The following is a 20,208-nucleotide window of genomic DNA, read 5'->3' on the forward strand; positions in this document are numbered from 1 at the left end:
ACATTAATTACTGCACCAATGTGGCATGGCATGGAGACAATCGGCCTGTGGCACTGCTGAGGTGTTATGGAAGCCCAGGTTGCTTTGATAGCAGCCTTCAGCTTGTCTGCATTGTTGTGTCTCTCCTCTTCCTCTTGACAATACCCCACAGATTCTCCATGGGTTTTAGACCAGATGAGTTTGCTGGCCAATCATGATCATTAAACCAGGTATTGGTACTTATGGTAGTGTGGGCAGGTGCCAAGACCTGCTGGAAAATGAAATCAGCATCTCCATAAAGCTGGTCAGCAGAGGGAGGCATGAAGTGCACTAGAATTTCCTTCTAGAGATGTGGTCATCAACCCTGTCCTCAGGGCCTACTAACAGGCCAGGTTTTATGTATTACCTTGGGGAGATGCAGACTAGAATACCGAAATCACTGAGCAGCAAAAGATATCACCTGTGATGTATTTCAGTTATCTTGCAAACCTGGCCTGTTAGTGGGCCCTGAGGACAGGATTGATGACCACTGTTCTAGAGGGCTGCGCCAACTTTGAACATTAGATAAAACACAGTGGATCAACACCAGCAGATAACATGGCTCCCCAAATCATCACTGACTGTGGAAACTTTACACTGGACTTCGTGCAACTTGGATTCTGATGCCGCGTACACACAGTCGGACTTTCTGGCATACTTGGTCCGGCGGACCAGAGTCCGCCGCACAATCCGACCGTGTGTAGGCTCCGGTGGACTTTTTTTTCCCAAAAGTCCGCCATACCTAGATTTAAAGCATGCTTTAAATCTTAGTCCGCCGGACTCAGTTCCTGACGGAAAGCCCGTTCATCTGCATGCGTCTGTATGCTGGTCCGACGGACCAGATACAATGCAAGGGCAGAGTACTGCATCTCGTGCTCGCTGTAATAGGAAAAACAAATTTTCCTATTGCGGCGAGTGCGGGGCATCCCAGGCCCTTAGGTCTGGTATGGATCTTAAGGGGAACCCCCTACGCCGAAAAATCGGTGTGGGGTCCCCCCAAAAATCCATCCCAGACCCGATCCGAGCATGCAGCCCAGCCAGTCAGGAAAGGGGGTGGGGACGAGTGAGTGCCCCCCCTCCAGAATCGTACCAGCCACATGCCCTCAACATGGGGGGGTGGGTGCTTTGGGGAGGGGGGGCACCCTGCAGGGCCCCCCCACCCCAAAGCACCTTGTCCCCATGTTGATGAGGACAAGGGCCTCTTCCCGACAACCCTGGCCGTTGGTTGTCGGGGTCTGCGGGCGGGGGGCTTATCGGAATCCAGGAGACCCCTATAATAAGAGGGCCCCCAGATCCCGGCCCCCCACCCTATGTGTACATGGTACCCCTACCCATTCACCTCAGGAAAAAGTGTCAATAATAAAACACACTACACAGGTTTTTGAAGTAATTTATTAGACAGCTCCGGGGGGTCTTCTTCCGGCTTCGGGGGTCTTCTTCTGACTTCGGGGGTCCCTCCGGTTCCTCTTCTCCCGGCATCCAGTTTGTTCTTCTCCGCTCTCTCTATCCTCTTCTCCCGGTGTTCAAGTTCTTCTGCCGGCTCCTCCGCTGTCTTCATGCCGCTCTCTTGCCAGCGGAGGTCCGGACTTCTGGCTTCTTGTCTTCTTGGCTTCTTCCCTCTTCTCCAGATGTTGACACGACGGTCTCTCCGGCTGGACTGGTCTCTGAGCGCTCCGATGTGACTTATATAGGTGGAGACCCCGCCCCCTTATGCCGTCACAGTCCCTGGACATGCTGGGACTGTGACGTTTTAGGGGGCGTGGTCACCAGGTGATGTTGATGTCGATTTTTCGACGTAGGGGGTTCCCCTTGAAATCCATGCCAGACCTAAGGGCATGGTATGCCCCATGACGGGGCTCGCAAGGTGTCAATCTCACCGATAAAAGTGGCGAGATTGTCTTCCTTTTCTAGTCCCGTCGTACCCGAGTCATGTTCAAAATGAACGGACTTGTCCGTGTGTGGGCAAGTCCGTTCTTTCTGAAAGTCTGCCGTATTTCCAGCAAAAGTCTGTCGGAAAGACGGGTGGACCTAGCCTGCTGGAAAGTCCGGTCGTGTGTAGGCAAGTCAGTTCAGAAAGAAAGTCTGCGGTAGTCCGCCGGACAGTCCGGCGGGAAGAACGTCGGACGAAGTATGCCAGAAAGTCCGCTCGTGTGTACGCAGCATGAGCCTCTCCACTCTTCCTCCAGACTCTTGGACCTTGATTTCCAAATGAAATGCAAAATTTTCCACAGTGCGTGATGATTTGGGGAGCCATGTCATCTGCTGGTGTTGGTCTATTGTGTTTTTGTCAAGTCCAAAGTCAGTGCAGCCCTCCACCAGGAAAAAGACACAAGTCTTTCCAATTCAAACAACAAAGAAAAAATCCACACACACAAAAACACAAAAACTTCCATATACACAATCCTATACCCACAGTTGATCCAGAGGAAGGCAAAAAAACCCCAGCAAAGCATGATCCAATTTTCTCCAGTGGGGGAAAAAAAATCCTTCCCGATTCCTCAACAGGCAATCTGAAGTTCCCTAGATCAACTTTACCTATAAATATTAGTATCCAGTAATATTATGTGTACAGTATTTGGGAAATAATCCAGGCCTTTTTTAAAACAATCTACTGAGCTGGACAGAACCAACTCTTGAAGGAGTCTATTCCATATTTGTACAATTCTTATGCAGTGTACACACAATTGGACATTCCGACAACAAAATCCTGGATTTATTTACAACAGATATTGTCTTGCATACACACGGTCACACAAATGTTGTCAGAAATTCCGAACGTCAAGAACACGGTGACGTACAACACATACGATGAGCCGAGGAAAAATTAAGTTCAATAGCCAGTGTGGCTCTTCTGCATGATTCCGAGCATGCGTGGAATTTTGTGCATCCGAATTGTGTACACATGATCGGAATTTCCGACAACGGATTTTGTTGTCGGAAAATTTGAGAACCAGCTCTCAAATTTTTGTTGTTGGAAATTCCGACAAAAAATATCCGATGGAGCCTACACACGGTCGGAATTTCTGACAACAAGCTACCATCGAACATTTGTTGTCGGAAATTCCAATCGTGTGTACGCGGCCTTACTGTATTTCGTAGGTATTATACTCACCTCTCCATGGCCCACATCTCTTGCGCCATTTAAAGTGGTTCTAAAGGCAGAATTGTTTTTATCTTAATGCATTCTATGCATTAAGATAAGAAACCTTCTGTGTGCAACAGCCCCCTTAATACTTACCTGCGCCCCATTTTGATCCAGTGATGTTGCACAAGAGACTCAGCTGTCCGAGTCTCTCCCTCCTGATTGGCTGAGACACACAGTGGGTGCCATTGGCCTCCCGCTGCTGTCAATAAAACTCAGTGAGCTAATGAGGAGAGAGAGGTGGTGGAGCCGGGCCACAGCTCCACATTTGAATGGACACACAGAACAGCGGCTTGGCTTGGAATGCCCCCACAGCAAGCTGCTTGCTGTGGGGGCAGGAGGGAGGGGCCAGGAGTGCTGGGGAGGGACCCAAGAAGAGGAGGATCTGGGCTGCTATGTGCAAATCCACTGCAACAGAGCAGGTAAGTATAACATGTTTGTTATTTTTAAACAAAAACTTGTGCTTTGCTTCCATCTTCCAACCTCTACAGTGCTCTTAGTTTTTGTCTGTCTTCTTTCAGGGAGATTTCCCTTTACTTTCTGATCCAGATAAAAAGTAGGCTATGAGAGGAGATCTCTTCAAAGTGTGTGTGTCTGTGTGGAGAGGGGGGTAACCCTCCTAAATAGTTGTTTCAAAAAGTCATAACTGATTATCTGAACATTTTTGGAGACAGTCACTTACACCCCATTGAAGTTTTTGAATAAGTATAGCTAGTTAGTGGAATAATAGGGAGAGATCAGCAATGACAACATTTATAATCAATCACTGCCAGTTTCATTGGAGTTGCAGTTAAAACCAAACTCCAGACAAACAGCTAAATACAGAGGTGGCATACATACATACAGTGCATCTGGAAAGTATTCACAATGCTTAACTTTTTCCACATTTTGTTATGTTACAGCCAGGGCCGGTACAAGGCAGGGGCGGAAGGGGCAGATGCCCTGGGCGATACACTTTACTGCAGGGAGGGGGGCGCAGGTGAAGTGGGCTTTTAAAAACTGGCTGTGTGTGCGATTGTACATACCAGCCGCTAATAGCTGTAGTTACAACGATGTGCCGAGTGCGCTCCTGCACCCGGCACAAGCTAACATGTCAGCCCTTCATTGCCTTCCCTGTCAGTGGAGATACTCGGACCCCCCCCCGACAGGCGCTTCGTGGTTCCGGCCGGCCCGGCGTGATGTCACTCACTGAGAGGCCGGGTGTCTTGTCCCCCATCGGATAGTACCTGCCCTGTACTGCGTAGGCGCAGCGCTTGCGCAGTACGTAGGACAAGGGAGACGCCGACAGTCTCCGAAGATTAACAGCTGTTCATCAGCTCTACACGGAGACTTTCGGCATCTCCTTTGTCCTACGTACTGCGCAGGCGCTGCGCCTGCGCAGTACAGGGCAGATACTATCCGATGGGGGGGCCCTTTCTTGTCAGAACACCGGCGATGATGGGAGGCGGGATTGGAGGACTCACAGGAGCATCATACAGTGCTGCTGAGGCTGTGACCAAGAGGAACCGAGGAGGAGGAACTAAACACTGAGTGACTGCAGTGTGTATTGCACAAGTAAGCAAAGCAGACGATTGCAGCTTAATTAACTCTGTAGATTTAGGGGGGGGGGGTTGGAGGTGGCTGCTGAGGGGAGGCCAATTACCAATCATATTACATTTCAGTAATGTACAGCATGGAGGGGGGTTAATGTATTGCCATTGGTCACTGATCTATTAGTGATCAGTAGCAGTTAATTAACCCCTTTGTGCTGCATTGGTGGCACCAGTATCAATGTTATGTTGCAGCACAAATGGGGTTAATTAACTGCTACTGGTCACTAATAGATCAGTGACCAATGGCAATACATTAACCCCCCTCCATGCTGTACATTACAAATTTGGTCAAACACCAGTAATAAGAACGAAGTCCCAATTACTCGATTGCATGGACCTCCTATCACATGTAATCACATTAGGATCAAAACAAGCTGGCTGGCTAATCACAGCTACCCGTCCTTCCGGGATTCGAGAAGCGCAGTGACGTCAGGTGATGGAGCGAATCCCGGAAGGATGGGTAGCTGCAATTAGCAAGCCGGCTTGTTTTGATCCTTATGCGATTACATGTTTTTGCTGTAAAAGCAAAATGTTATACTTTCAATGAAGTTTTTAAATATTTTTACAGTATGGCTAGCAAGCCTTTTTGTATTTTGGGGACCATCTGTGATATTGTTTCCTGGATGGTGGGTCCACTTGCCATAAGGGGTTCCTTGGATGGTTAAAGGACCTGGCTGGGTTTAGAGCCACAAGTGTCACTGACCTTCCCTGATAGGAGGTTTGTGCAATCTGGTAAGCAAGCACTTTATCTATGGTGGAGGTTACTGTCACAGGATCACTCAATTGAAGGTGCGGATGTTGCCAAAGAACTTTTTTTTATCACATTGGGACTTTGTTTTTATCACTGGTGCTTGACTCGATATTAATTAGCGCAACTCTGTTGATGAATTTATGATTTGGGACTGTGTTTTATCTCACAGTAGAGTTTGCGGCTACTTTAGATGTTTGTATTTTAGAATAATTAGCGCCATTTTTTGCTTTATTTGATGCATATTACAAATGCCATTGGTAATTAACCACTTGCCGACCCATCACAGTACATTAAATGCTATTGGGTGGCAGCTACAGGCGTATGATGCTGCCTGTTTCAGGGTGTCGGGCGCATGCTCCCTCCCACCTACTCACCTGTGATTTGACACATCAGGACTGTCAGCAGATCCCAGCCAATGATTCATGGCTGGGACATGCTGATCAGCTGTGTCAAATCACAGCCCAGAACTTGACAATCAATACAGGGGCTCTTTACAGAGGGAATGATCACTTTTTTTTTCTTTTCCCTGCAAAGCACTGACTCTTTGTTTACACGGGGGGGGGGGGGGCGCGCAGTTTGCCATCTTCGCCCTGGGCACCAAATGACCTTGTCCCGGCACTGGTTACAGCCATATTCCAAAATGGATTAAATTCATTATTTTCCTAAAAATTCTACAAACAATACCCTATAATGACAGCATGAAAGAAGTTTGTTTGAAGTCTTTGCAAATTTGTTAAAAAGAAAAAAACAATATCCTATGTACATAAGTATTCGCAGCCTTTGCCATGACACTCAAAATTAAGCTCAGGTGCATACTGTTTCTACTGATCATCCTTGAGATATTTCTACAACTTGATTAGAGGCCACCTGTGGTACATTCAAATGATTGGACATTATGTGGAAAGGCACACACCTGTATGTATAAGGTCCCACAGTTAACAGTCCATGTCAGAGCACAAACCGAGCCATGAAATCCGAGGAATTGTTTGTAGACTGCCGAGATGGGATTTTATCGAGGCACAGATTTGGGGAAGGGTACAGAAAAAATGCTGCAGCATTGAAGGTCCCAATGAGCACAGTGGCCCCCATCATCTGTAAGTGGAAGAAGTTTGGAACCACCAGGACTCTTCCTAGAGTGAGCCACCCGGCCAAACTGAGCAATCGAGGGAGAAAGGTCAAGAGCCTGTTGGTGACTCTGACAGAGCTCCAGCATTTCTCTGGGGAGAGATCCCTACTGTGAAGCATGATGGTTGCAGGAAAGTGCATCTGCAAATGTGAGTTTTATATTGTGGTTTTAATAAAGGTTTTTAAAGCAGAAAAACACTATGTTGAGTTCTTTCCTAGCCGGCTATTTCAGCTTCCCACATTTTATTCGCTTGTGATCACCTGTATTTGTACGGTTTTTGGACATTAAAAACCATATTTTTGATCTACACTATGTGGAGTTCCTTTTTCTTTTCCTCCATGGGCCCACCGAGAATCATTCAGCTCTGATCCATTTGTTCCAGTATTGGAGATCGGGTGCACTGGAGATCCACCGCCTGTCCTAGACAACCACCCCTCCATTGGTGATTGAGATCTGAATGACATCATCTGGTTGGATATCCTGGTTAATTACCTCCTTGCCTTACAGACGCACTGCTATACGGCAGATGCATCCTACTGATCCGGTAAGAGTACCCATCTTGTCTTCTTGAAGATTGAAGTGTGTTTTGTCACCTGTGGTCGCCTCCCCACCTGAGTGCCCTTTATTGTCCCAAGACACCGATACTCCCCTCATTTTGGAGAAGACTCCCCACTTTCTCACTGTTTATGGACTGTGAGGGTGCCACATCTTTTAGAGACATTAGTTTGTTCATTCACAGCACGTCACTGTATTGTTGAAGTTTATCACCATATGTCACACATTCAGTGGTACATACCAGTTTATCCGTCTACATGTAGATTCAGCGCTGCACTTTATTGTTTTATCATTTTGTGAACTTGGTTTGTTATGTGCTAGCAGATTTAGTTGTCCACAGTTTTAGTTTGTTTCACTGGTAGCGCAGCATTTTCTTTTTATTGTGCCCCACAGCTATTACCCTTTTGTATAACTTGACCCTCCCTCCTAGATTGTAAGCTCTAATGAGCAGGGCCCTTTGATTCCTCCTGTATTGTACTTGTACTGTCAGTACTGTAAAGCACTGCTTAAACTGTTGGCGCTATATAAATCCTGTATAATAATAATAATAATAATAATAATAATATCGCTCTGGTGGCAGTGAGTGAACCATACAACAGATAATTCATTTTTGAGAATAGGGTTTGGAGCACCTAGTAAGGACAGTCCACATGACTGCTCATCGTGCATTGTATATACTGATCTTAGAATGCCGGCAACTATAGCAGTGGGGAAGAAGAGAAGCCTAGGGGGTAGACTTGCTAAAACTGGAGAGAGCAAAATCTGGTGCAGCTGTGCATGGTAGCCGATCAGCTTCTAACTTCAGCTTGTTCAATTGAAGGATAAGTTCCCCTTTTGTATAAAAAATAGTAATAATTAATGGACATCTTCTTGCATGTAAAAAAAAGTGCATTTATTATTTTTTTTTTACATTGCAGCCTTTAACCACTTCAATACCAGGCACTTAGACCTTAGACCTTCCCGCCCAGGCCAATTTTCAGCTTTCAGCGCTGTCGCAATTTGAATGACAATTGCGCGGTCATGCTACACTGTACCCAAAAAAATTTTTTATCATTTTGTTCCCACAAATAGAGCTTTCTTTTGGTGGTATTTGATCACCTCTGCGGTTTTTATTTTTTGCGCAACAAATAAAAAAAGACCGAAAATTTTGAAAAAAAAACAAGTTTTTCTTTGTTTCTGTTAAAACTTTTTGTAAATAAGTACGTTTTCTTCTTCAATGATGGGCACTGATATGGCTGCACTGACGGGCACTGATAAGGCGGCACTGATGGGCACCGATGAGGTGGCACCAATGAGGTGGCACCGATGAGGTGGCACTGACGGGCACTGATGATGGGCACTGATAGGCGGCACTGATGGGCACTGATAGGTGGCACTGAGAGGTGGCACTGGTATGTGGCACTGATGGGCACTCATAGGTGGCACAGATGGGCACTTATAGGTGGCACTGATGGGCACTCGTAGGTGGCATTGATGGGCACTCGTAGGTGGCATTGATTGTTACTTATGGGTGGCACTGATAGTTGGCACAGATGGGCATGGATGGGCACTGATAGATGGGCACTGATGGGCACGGATGGGCACTGACAGGTGGCATGAATTGACACTGATGGGTGGCACTGATGGCACTGCTTGTTTGCAGTGATGCCCCTAAGGGTGGCATTGCTGGGCATCACTGCAACATAATGGTGCCAATCAGTGCCCATTTGTGGGCACTGATTGGCACAGATTTGGCACACTGGGCACATATGGATGGCCATGGGGTACATACCTGGCCATCCAGATGTTGCCCCTTCCCTGGTGGTCCTAGTGGCGATCCCTGGTGGTCCAGTGTGGTGATCTGCGGGGGGGCTGCGCTGATAAACAATCAGCGCAGACCCCCCCGCCAGGAGAGCTGCCGATCGGCTCTCCTCTACTCGCGTCTGTCAGACGCGAGTGAGGAAGAGCCGATCAACGGCTCTTCCTATTGACAGTGTGATCAGCCGTGATTGGACACGGCTGATCACGTGGTAAAGAGCCTCTTTACCAAGATCAGTGGAGCGGTGTGTCAGACTGACACACCGCTCCACCGATCGATGCAATGCGCGCCCCCGGGGGCGCGCTGCGGAATGTTATCCTGCTGGACGTCATATGACGTCCAGTCAGGATAACAGAACCACTTCCCGGATGTCAATCCGCTATAGGGCGGGCGGGAAGTGGTTAAAGAATCAGCAGATCGGGGGTGCAATGCCGGGATCCTGCAGTCACTCAGTAAGCTGACTGGCAATAACTCCCGTATGGGCAGGCAGTTACTGTATGGCAGGAAGAATCAATGTACTACAAGAGCACCCACCAGCACCCTCGCCATTCATTAAGAACTACAAGCCCTCCTCCACCCAGCTCACCCGAATAACCCACCCGACACTGGCAGCAGCGAGAGGCATCATGGCTCTGAAGCGGATTCACAAGGAACTGAATGATTTGGCTTGTGAATCTCCAGCACAATGTTCTGCAGGCTCAGTTGGAGATGACATGTTTCACTGGCAAGCAACAATTATGGGACCCAATGACAGTCCATATCAAGGTGGTGTGTTTTTCTTGACTATTCATTTTCTAACAGACTACCCCTTCAAACCTCCAAAAGTTGCATTTACAACTAGAATCTACCATCCAAATATCAACAGCAATGGCAGCATTTGTCTTGATATTCTCAGATCACAGTGGTCCCCAGCTTTAACAATAACAAAAGGTTCTTTTGTCAATTTGTTCACTGTTGTGTGACCCAAACCCAAATGACCCTCTAGTGCCAGAGATCTATGGATCTACAAAACAGATAGGGAAAAGTACAACAGAATAGCCCAGGAATGGACTCAGAAATATGCTATTTGATGCTATCTTCAAGTCTGAATAAACCTGCATTATAGCTGGAATAAACTTTAATTTACTATTTCCCCCTCCCTTTCAGACCTCATCTACTTACCTTCCCCCTCTATTATTATTATTATTTTTTTTTTTTTTTTCGTGCTGCCTCCCTTCATGCACATGCTCACATGGGAAGACTTTTAGCTCAATATTGGACAGAAACTGCTTTAGACTGTCAAGTAGTTACCAGAATACAATTGCCCAAGATATATAATTGTATCAAACGGAGCATGTGTTAAAATGTGGCCAATGTCTTCACTGTAACTTGGGTATGAGACTAAATCCGTCTTTCATTTCTCACTGAAATGATGAACATAGTGCCTCTGGGCTAGGGAGGGGAAGGTGCTAAGCAGAAATAAATTAAACATAAACAATGAAAGAACTACAAGCCATCAGCCACAATGGTTGATGGTACTGGTAGTCTAATTAATTCACAGGAAACTGTAAATAAACAACATAGGCGTAAGGGCAGAGCCATCATTCAGCAAGTGTCAAGCAACAGGAGTGGTCATGTTCGGTGGGTGGCTGTTTTTTGTGTGGGTTGGCAGCCAGAGTTCATTGTGTTTGACAATGGATTTAAATTGGGGAATATGGTTTTTTAACTGTCTTTTGTATTTTTATTTACTTTTTTAATTTTTTTGGTAAATTAGTAAAGGTACCATTTACCTTTACTCATTCACATAGGGGGGCAGGATCTTGGGTCCCCCTTGTTAAAAGGAGCTTCAAGATTCTGATAAGCTACACCCTGCGCCCTTTACAAACACTGGGTCAGGGTCCTGGGAAATAAGCCCTTGTCCTCAACAATATCTTAACAAGGTACCATCCCACAATTAGGCCATGTGACCTGGTATGGTTTAAGGGCGGCACAGTGGTGTAGTGGGTAGCACTCTCGCCTAGCAGTAAGAAGGGTCGCTGGTTCGAATCCCGACCATGACACTACCTGCCTGGAGTTTGCATGTTCTCCCTGTGTCTGCGTGGGTTTCCTCCGGGTACTCTGGTTTCCTTCCACACTCCAAAGACATGCTGGTAGGTTAATTGGATCCTGTCTAAATTGGCCCTAGTATGTATGAATGTGAGTTAGGGACCTTAGATTGTAAGCTCCTTGAGGGTAGGGACTGATGTGAATGTATAATATATATGTAAAGCGCTGCGTAAATTGACGGCGCTATATAAGTACCTGAAATAAATAATAAATAAATAAATAAATAAGAGGCCACATGCTTGGCCCTCTTTTCCTGGCCTGCCAGGCTACATGCAAAGTGCCCCCACCATGTTGATGGCATGTGGCCTGGTATGGTTCAAGAGGGGGACTGCACTCATCAACCCATTTCCTTGCCTGCCAGGCTAGATGCTCAGATAAGGGTCTGGTATGGATTGGGCGGACCCATTCATTATTATTATTTTTTTTTGGCATGGGGCCCCCCTCAAAATCAATACCAGACCCGCAAGGCCTGGTATAGATTGGAGGGCACCTCCACATTGTTTTCTTTTAATGCCAGCTGACAGCAAGGATGACTCATCGTTATTAGGAAGCTGGTGGATTCCAGCTCCTTAACAACCGATTACTCCTCTCTGCTGCTCACAGCAGGAATGAGTCACTGGTTGTTAGGACACTGGTGGGTGCAGGCTCCTTAACAACTAATACAAATCATAAAAAGAAAGAGGAGAGAAGCAGGATTTTTTCGGTGCTCACAAATAATAATGAAAACCAATGAGATAAAATGTATTACGTTTTACTATTAAGTTTTTATGCTTTTCTGATTTGTATATCCCCTGATGAAGCTAATGTGAAATATGTCGGGTTAATATACGAAAAAGCAATCTCTGTTAAAGCTGAATATTTGCCTTTGACCACCTTTATCACCAGTTGTTGATTATCAGTAAACAAAGCAGCTCTGTCTATATTTTAACTATATTCTCATTAAAATTATTATATAAATATAAATTTTATCTCATTGGTTTTCATTATTATTTATCAGCACCGAAAAAAATCCCACTTCTCTCCTCTTCCTTTTCATAATTAATTACTTGGGATGAGGTGCTAATTATCTGGGTGTTCTACCCTGAGCTGGACATACCTCATATAACACAAATCATACACACAATTGCATCAAAAAATCCATGCATTTTCTCTCTCTCAAAGATTCAGTGACTGCTGGGGCTCAACAGGTTGTAAAGATATGTTACTTCACAGGTGGAATGGAGTTTGCCTAGAAATCATATATCAACATTCTTTCCTTGCTTCCTCTTTATTTTTACCTACTTTGCTTTTGTTCTTTCTTCATTTCATATCCCCTCATAAATTTCAGCTCAAAATGTTTTGATTGCCTAAACAATTTAGTTTTAAAAAGTAGTAATGTTTTCAGCCTAGTTTATGGATGAAAAAAATAAGGCAACCATTATGGTGATCTGCCTCTTATGCCCCGTACACACGATCGGCAACCATGGAATTTTGTTCGAAGGTTGTTGGCTCCAACTTGTCTCTCATACACACGGTCACACAAATGTTGGCCAACAATTATGAACGTAGTGACGTACTAGACGTACTACATGGTTTTTCAGATCTTTAGCGCCACCCTTTGGGCTCCTTCTGCTAATTTCGTGTTAGTAGAAGTTTGGTGAGTGTTGATTTGCGCTTTTCTTTTTGGGTTTTTTATTTTGCGCTAGTATAATTATTATTATTCTTGATATCACTTGAAAAAAAAAGCCTTTGAAAATGTGTTTGCAATAACTCCATCAGTATCACCAGCAAAGCAGCTTCATTATTATCCCATTAAAGAAGAAGAGAATTGTGCGCTGCATTTGGAGATTTCCTAATGTGCCACATCACGAATGTTAATTCTCCATTATGAACACTAGTTTACAAGACCGACCTCTTCTGCTTCTGAGCATGCGTGGACTTGTGTACACACAATCAGACTTTCCGACAACAAAGTTTTGTTGGTGGAAAATTTGAGAACCTGCTAGCCAACATTTGTTGGCAGAAAGTCCAACAACAAATGTTCAATGGAGCATACACAAAGTCGGACTTTCCGACAACAAGCTCACATCCAACCTTTCCCGTCAGAAAATCCGACCGTGTGTACGCGGAATTAGGGTTCCATGATCCACAAACTCTAACATTTTTGTTATTCTTTGTATTATTTTAGATTTATTGTGTGACAATATGTGCAAACATTCTGATTACCACATTGATGTCCGACAGCAAAACCCTCCATTCACCCATGTACTTCTTCCTCTCCCAGCTGTAACAGATATTTTAATGGCAACTGATGTTCTTCCTAATATGCACCATACTATTTTGGAAAAAAATACTGTCAGCATTTCAATTTCTAATTGTATCATCCAGTTGTACAATATTTCTTTACTGTCTCAGAAACCTCAGATAGTCTTCTGCTGACAGCAATTTCTTATGACAGATATTTGTCCATCTGTAATCCATTGTATTATACTTTCCAATATTTTTTGTTGGATAACAGTTATCACAAGTTGGCGTTTAAGTTTTCTCGTTGGATTGATTTATACTTTAGTGATTTCAAAATTACAGTTTTGTGGTGCCAAAATTATTCATATCTTCTTCTTTAGAATTGGATCATACTTTACAACACTCATGTTCAGATACAACCATTGTTCAACTAATATCAGTATCAAAAAGTGTAGTTTTTTATTTAATCCCAGTTATTATCATCATGGTGTCATATGTTTATGCAGACATTGGAAGAGTGGAAAACAAAAAGCGAAATATAAGTAAAAATAATTCCACAAAAGTCCAAATTGATATATTCCAACCGTGTGGTCAATAAATACGCATGTGCAACATATATCCTGTGATGTGATAGCTAGTATCTGAAGCTCTTCACCAAGTGGCCACACACAAGGCTTACCAGAAACAGTTGACCATCCACTACAGATAGGTTAATCAGGCATAGGATAAGATAATCTCCTATATTCTTCACTAGATAGGTCATAGGTGATTCATAGTATATTCCAGTGTGAGGTTCCTCTGTATTTCATAGTATCGAGTACAAGAACAGAAAACCCCTCATAGTGTAATCTGTATAAGGGTTATTTATTTAGGATAAAAACATTAGACTCACATGTCTTCTGTTAAAAAAGCGGATTCCGGATGAACAGTATTTACATAGTAGGTGAGGTTTAAAAAAGACACATGTCCATCATGTCCAACCTATGTGTGTGATTATATGTCAGTATTACATTGTATATCCCTGTATGTTGCGGTCATTTAGGTGCTTATCTAATAGTTTTTGAAACTATTGATGTCCCCCCGCTGAAACCACTGCCTGTGGAAGGGAATTCCACATCCTTGCTGCTCTTACAGTAAAGAACCCTCTATGCAGTTTAAGGTCTAACCTCTTTTCTTCTAATTTTAACGAGTGGCCATGTGTCTTATTAAACTCCCCTCTGCAAAAACATTTTGTCCCTATTGTGGGGTCACCAGTACGGTATTTGCAAATTGAAATCATATTCCCTCTCAAGCGTCTCTTCTCCAGAGAGAATAAATTTAGTGCTCGCAACCTTTCTTCATAACTAATATCCTCCAGACCCTTTATTAGCTTTGTTGCCCTTCTTTGTACTCGCTCCATTTCCAGTACATCTTTCCTGAGGACTGGTGCCCAGAACTGGACAGCATACTCCAGGTGCGGCCGGACCAGAGTCTTGTAGAGTGGGAGAATTATCGCTTTATACCTGGAGTTAATCCCCTTTTTAACCTCCCTGGCGGTATGTTTATTTCGGATTTTAGGTGCTGAAAGCGGTACAATTATTTTGCATGGAAATTTGGCGTTTTATATTGTAGGTCTGTAAATCTTAACAATAACACACTTAAATCTGTCCAAACCAGAGTCTAGTAGATATCCCGGGTATGATAAAGTTTGAAACACAAAAACATAAATTATAATATAATAAATAAAAATAAATAATTAAAAAAAAAAAAAAATAGTACTAAAATAAATTTCCCCACAATTCACTATCGCTCAATTCTGCAAGTGTTCTAATTTACTATCGCTGTTTTCTAGCTGGTCTAAAGCCACTTTTGATGTAAAGGGACACTTTTTGGTTGCTATGGACAATCTCCAGTTTCCAGGCAGAAAGAACAGTGTATATCATGTAAAACTGCATGCAGGGCATGGGACAAAGCACTGGGGACAAAAGGGATGTGAAATCATTTCATACAGTACTGTAATCTGTTACATTACAGTACTGTATGTGTTATGATTTTTACTTTTTTTTTAATTTGCCGCCAGGCTCCGCCCCCATGCGTCGCGCCGCTCGCAGGGAACGGAGCCTGGCACGGAGAGGCTTCGGAGGAGGACGGAGCCCTCGGACACTGCTGGTGACATCGCAGGATCCCGGGGACAAGGTAAGTAAAGCCGCCCCAGGATCCTGCAATGCGATCCCGAGTGTGGCTCGGGGTTACCGCTAATGGTACTGAATTTTAACCCCGAGCCACACTCGGGAATACCGCCAGGGAGGTTAATGCATGCCAATATTCTGTTTGCTTTGTTGGCAGCAGCTTGGCATTGCTGAGCCTATTATCCAGTAGGACCCCCAGGTTCTTCTCCATCCTAGATTCCCCCAGAGGTTCACCCCTTAGTGAGTAGATTGCATTCATATTTTTGCCACCCAAATGCATTATTTTACATTTTTATATATTAAACCTCATTTGCCATGTAGTTGCCCACCCGATTAATTTGTTCAGATCTTCTTGCAAGGTTTCCACTTCCTGTGGAGAAGTTAATGCCCTGCTTAGCTTAGTGCAAATACAGAGATTGAGCTATTTACCTCATCCTCCAGGTTGTTTATAAACAAATTAAACAGGATTGGTACCAGCACATAACCATGGGGGACCCCACTTCTCACCCCTGACCATTCCAAGTATTCTCTATTTATCACCACCCTCTGAACTTGCCCTTGTAGCCAGTTTTCAATCCATGTACTCACCCTATGGTCCATGCTAACGGACCTTACTTTGTACAGTAAACATTTATGGGGAACTGTGTCAAATGCTTTTGCAGAATCCAGATACATCACATCTATGGGCCTTCCTTTATTTACATGGCAGCTCACCTCCTCATAGAAGGTGAATAGATTTGCTTTCCAAATACTTCCGTCATAAACGTAGCAACGTCACAGCAGGCTCCGCCCTACGTGTTTAGTCACAACTGACGTTATCTAGGGCACTAAATGATGTCAGCTGTGACTAAACACATATGGTGTAACCTGCTGTGATGTTGTTATGTTAATGCCGGAAGTATATGGGAAGCAAATACTGGTAATCCGTCTGAGTTTTAAACTGTGAAAGTGCTTTTTTAACACAGGACATGTGAGTGTAATGTTTGGATCCCAAATAAATAATGTTTATACAGATTATACTATGGGAGTTTTCTGTTCTTGTTCTCAATACTATGAAATATGGAGGAACCTCGCACTGGAATATACTATGAATCACCTATGGTGACTCGTTATCCAGTAAAGAATAGAGGAGATTATCTTATCTTATGCCTGATTAATCTATCTGTAGTGGATGGTCAACTGTTTCTGGTAAGCTTTGCGTGTGGTCACTTAGCAAAGGGCTTCAGATCCTAGCTTCCATATTACAGGATATATGTTGCATGTGTGTATTTACTGACCACATGGTTTCAGACTATATCACTTTGGACTTTTGTGGAAATATTTTTACATATATTTTCACTTTTATATTTTCACTTTTTGTTTTCCACTCTTTCAATGTCTGCATTTATATGTGAGAGGTTGTCATTCTCTCCTTGGATGTATATGAGATATTAGCACAACTTTTTTAATTTTATCTTTTGTACTGTGTTCATATATCACATGGTATGTTGTATATGCTGCTTTGCCATTTTTTTCTGAATTTGTTTACACAGAGCGTGGTATACGTTTTCTACTTTACACATCATTTGTTTATACTATATTCACTATAGTCATTTTTAAATCACGTCAATTACATAAAGACAAAAAGTTTTGTGGCCTGCAGTTCCCTACTGATTGTTCTTTTTTACATTTTATGGCACCTTGCTTTGTGTGTATTTGGTACCCAGGAGAGGACCATCATTAAAGCTGAATTCCAGGAATTAATCCATTTTGTAAAAAAGTGAAGTTAAGTCCAACGAGATGCATGACATTTCTTAGCTTAGCTCTATTATTTAAATGTGACAGGTTTATTCCTCTGCTGGAGAGACACTCTGGGGAAGGGGTTCGCAAGCCGTCAATCAGGAACACAGTTCTTTCCCTAGCTGTCGCCACCGTTCTCCTCTTCACTGTAACACGGAGATCAGGAGAAGTCACAGCATTGAATAGAGGTCGGGGCAGAGCTGCTGGAATTAACATTTTCTATTAACTGCCAGGTGATTGGTTGCAAGGCAGTCCTAGCAACCAATCACCAGGTTGTTCATGTAAAACATTAACTCTGTCAGATCCCGCCTCAACCCTCTACCCAGTACTGTGACTTCTGCCATTCTCTGCTCTGCTATACACTGGTGTAAGGTAGGAGAGTGCTACATAGTACACACTGTTGTGAAGGAGACAGAGGACACAGGACACTACAGTGGGGGGAGGGTGGGCTAAAGGGGGCAGAGGATACTACATGGGGGGTGTGTGTGAAGAGGACATCGCACTGGGAGGGCAGAGAACATTACACTGGGTGGGTAAAGAGGACAGAGGAAACTGCATGGGGGGGCACAGAGGACACTACAGTGGGGGGAGGGGTGTGTGTAGGGGATAGGGGTACACTGCTTTGGGGGGCACAGGACCCTGCAATAGTAGGAGGGGCAATGTACTCTACTGCAGGGTGTAGGGGGAACAGGACACTATAGTGGGGTGGGTATGATGTGAAAGGGCACTGCTATGGGGAGGCAGATGACACTATTGTATGGGGGCAGATGTCCTTACTGTGGGAGGGGGGAGGAAAACTACTGTGTGGGGGGACAAAGGACACTATTGTGAGGTGAATGATGTAAAGGGAGTGGGGGGGCACAGGACGCTATGCTGTGTTTTTCTTGGGCGATTGATTTTTTTATTAAAGGGCGACCCCCCTTCCCCAGGGATCTTTGATTTGCTCCCTGTTGTCAAGGTAGATCTCAACCTCTGAAGGGTTGCCTACCCCTGCTCAGTTGGATCTGAGAGGAGAGAAACACACAGAGCTCTTATTCTCGCCCCTCCCCTCTGCTGCCCATTCACAGAAGCCTGTGTATTTTGTAAATGTGTTCACAAGGCTTCTGTAATTGGGCAGAAGGAGGGAAGAGGCAGGCATAGCACCTGTTCAAGATGCTGAGCTCAGAAGGATGAATGTCATTCTCCCAGAACTGCAGCGAAGGATGTCTTTCAGGATTACTATAAAGCTGTCAGTTATAAATAATACAGCTAGGCCCTGGAGGTGTCATACACTCATCTAACTCGTAGTGTGCCATTATTTTTTACATAAAAATTGGGTGGAACATCTAATATGTTCCCAAAAGTGAACGTATCCTTTAATCTACCAGTAGATCGCAGACAGGTGACTGGTAGATCGCGTTCTGGGCTTGCTGACCCACCATCCCAAAGCATCAAATAGAGTGCAATGCAGAGGCACTACTTGTAAAGTTGGAGCTGTAGTGGGGAGCAAGATCCACATAAGCCGATCCCTCCTCTGTAGTGCTGGCTCCTGTCCCATGCGGAGTGGTCCAAACTGCACTCTTGAATGGGTCATGATTAGCAGGAGATAGCACCCATCAAAAGCAACAGGGGGCTTAATTCCTGCTCCTGCATGTGTACACCTTTAACTGCTGCCTCAGCAACTAAAGGGGGTAGGGATTGGGGGTTGGGGTGGTAAAGCTGCAACTCACCCCCCAGCTTTACGCGTGAATGAGCCCTAAGGGTGCCACTGCTGAATGCAACTAAGGGCTCATTCACAAGTGCAGCAGGCACTGCTGCTCCTCTTAAAAGCGATCTGAGTGTGTTTGACAAGTGGTGAGGAGTTGATATATTGCCTCCTCGCCACCTGATTTAAACTCATGATTGCCGTGCAATGCATGTGATTGCAACTCGGTAGTATAGTAATTAGAGGTTTAAATCAGGTGTGAGGAGGCGACACTGTGCCGGTGATCTTTGACTTCTCCCACGTTGTTCAGGTAGATCTCCACCTCCTTAAGGTTGCCTATCCCTGCTTTAATCCAATCTTATAATCTTTAACAAGTTTATTTCAAAAATCATTTTCAATGTTTACAAATCTGAAGCATTCAATCAAATTATCCCCGGTGATTGTGCCATGAAGGTCCTTTTGCAGCCACCTCCTGTTATGGGACAACAGCCAACATGACCTCATGGCCTCATGTTGAAAAACTCTTTCCTACACTTGAGATACACTTCATCTTTTGGGAAATCTAGAGGGTTCCACACCTTCCAGAAGAAATAATTCTAGTGACCATTAATATGGGCACTCTTTATTTTAGTATCCCCCCACAACAAGAGAATAGCACTGTGTTATATACTGTATATATTAGTAAACAATATGTAGATATAATAGTGGCATACAGTCACCTGTATCCCCTCCCAAAAAAATAAAAAAAATAAAAAAAAAAAGATTCATTTTAAAGTGACACTTTTGCTATAGAACATTTTAAAACCAATGCAAGTCAGATGCACTCACCTTTCCTACTGCCTAGGCAACTGAAAACTGCAGGGTGCTGAGAGATCTCTGGAAGCACAAAGGGAAACCAAAATATCTGAAGTGTTGGTCTCCATGGTCCCATGCAGCTTTCACAGATTCTTCTCTCTGCCCTTCACCCATTACAAGATATACTAGGTATTTGTTGCTCAGAGGAAGAGACCTGTGAGAGCTGTAGGAGGACTATGCAGATTGACAGTACCTCAAGGGCCTATTTTCTTTCTGATTTTGGCACAAGATTTATCAGCAAGGTAAAGGAGTTTGGTGAGGTATACAAGAATGCGTTATCTTTAAAGCCTAAGTTTAGCCTAATCAACACAAGGGATGGTACTTGCATTCAATGCACAGTGTCCCTTGTGCTGCTGGTTGCTCTCTTAGTTGAAATGCAAAGTCCTCTGCCCCCCTGTCATACTCTGCAGTTCTGTCCCCCTGTCGTACCCC

At 44.2% G+C, this 20,208-nt stretch overlaps 1 pseudogene; it reads left to right on the forward strand.

Moving 5' to 3' along the window:
- The first annotated feature begins 9,585 nt into the window (after nt 1-9,585).
- On the forward strand, nt 9,586-10,461 carry LOC141134805 (ubiquitin-conjugating enzyme E2 D2 pseudogene; annotated as a pseudogene).
- The last annotated feature ends 9,747 nt before the right edge of the window (nt 10,462-20,208 follow it).

Source organism: Aquarana catesbeiana, linkage group LG03 (assembly GCF_042186555.1).
Source record: "Aquarana catesbeiana isolate 2022-GZ linkage group LG03, ASM4218655v1, whole genome shotgun sequence".
NCBI lineage: Eukaryota > Metazoa > Chordata > Amphibia > Anura > Ranidae > Aquarana > Aquarana catesbeiana.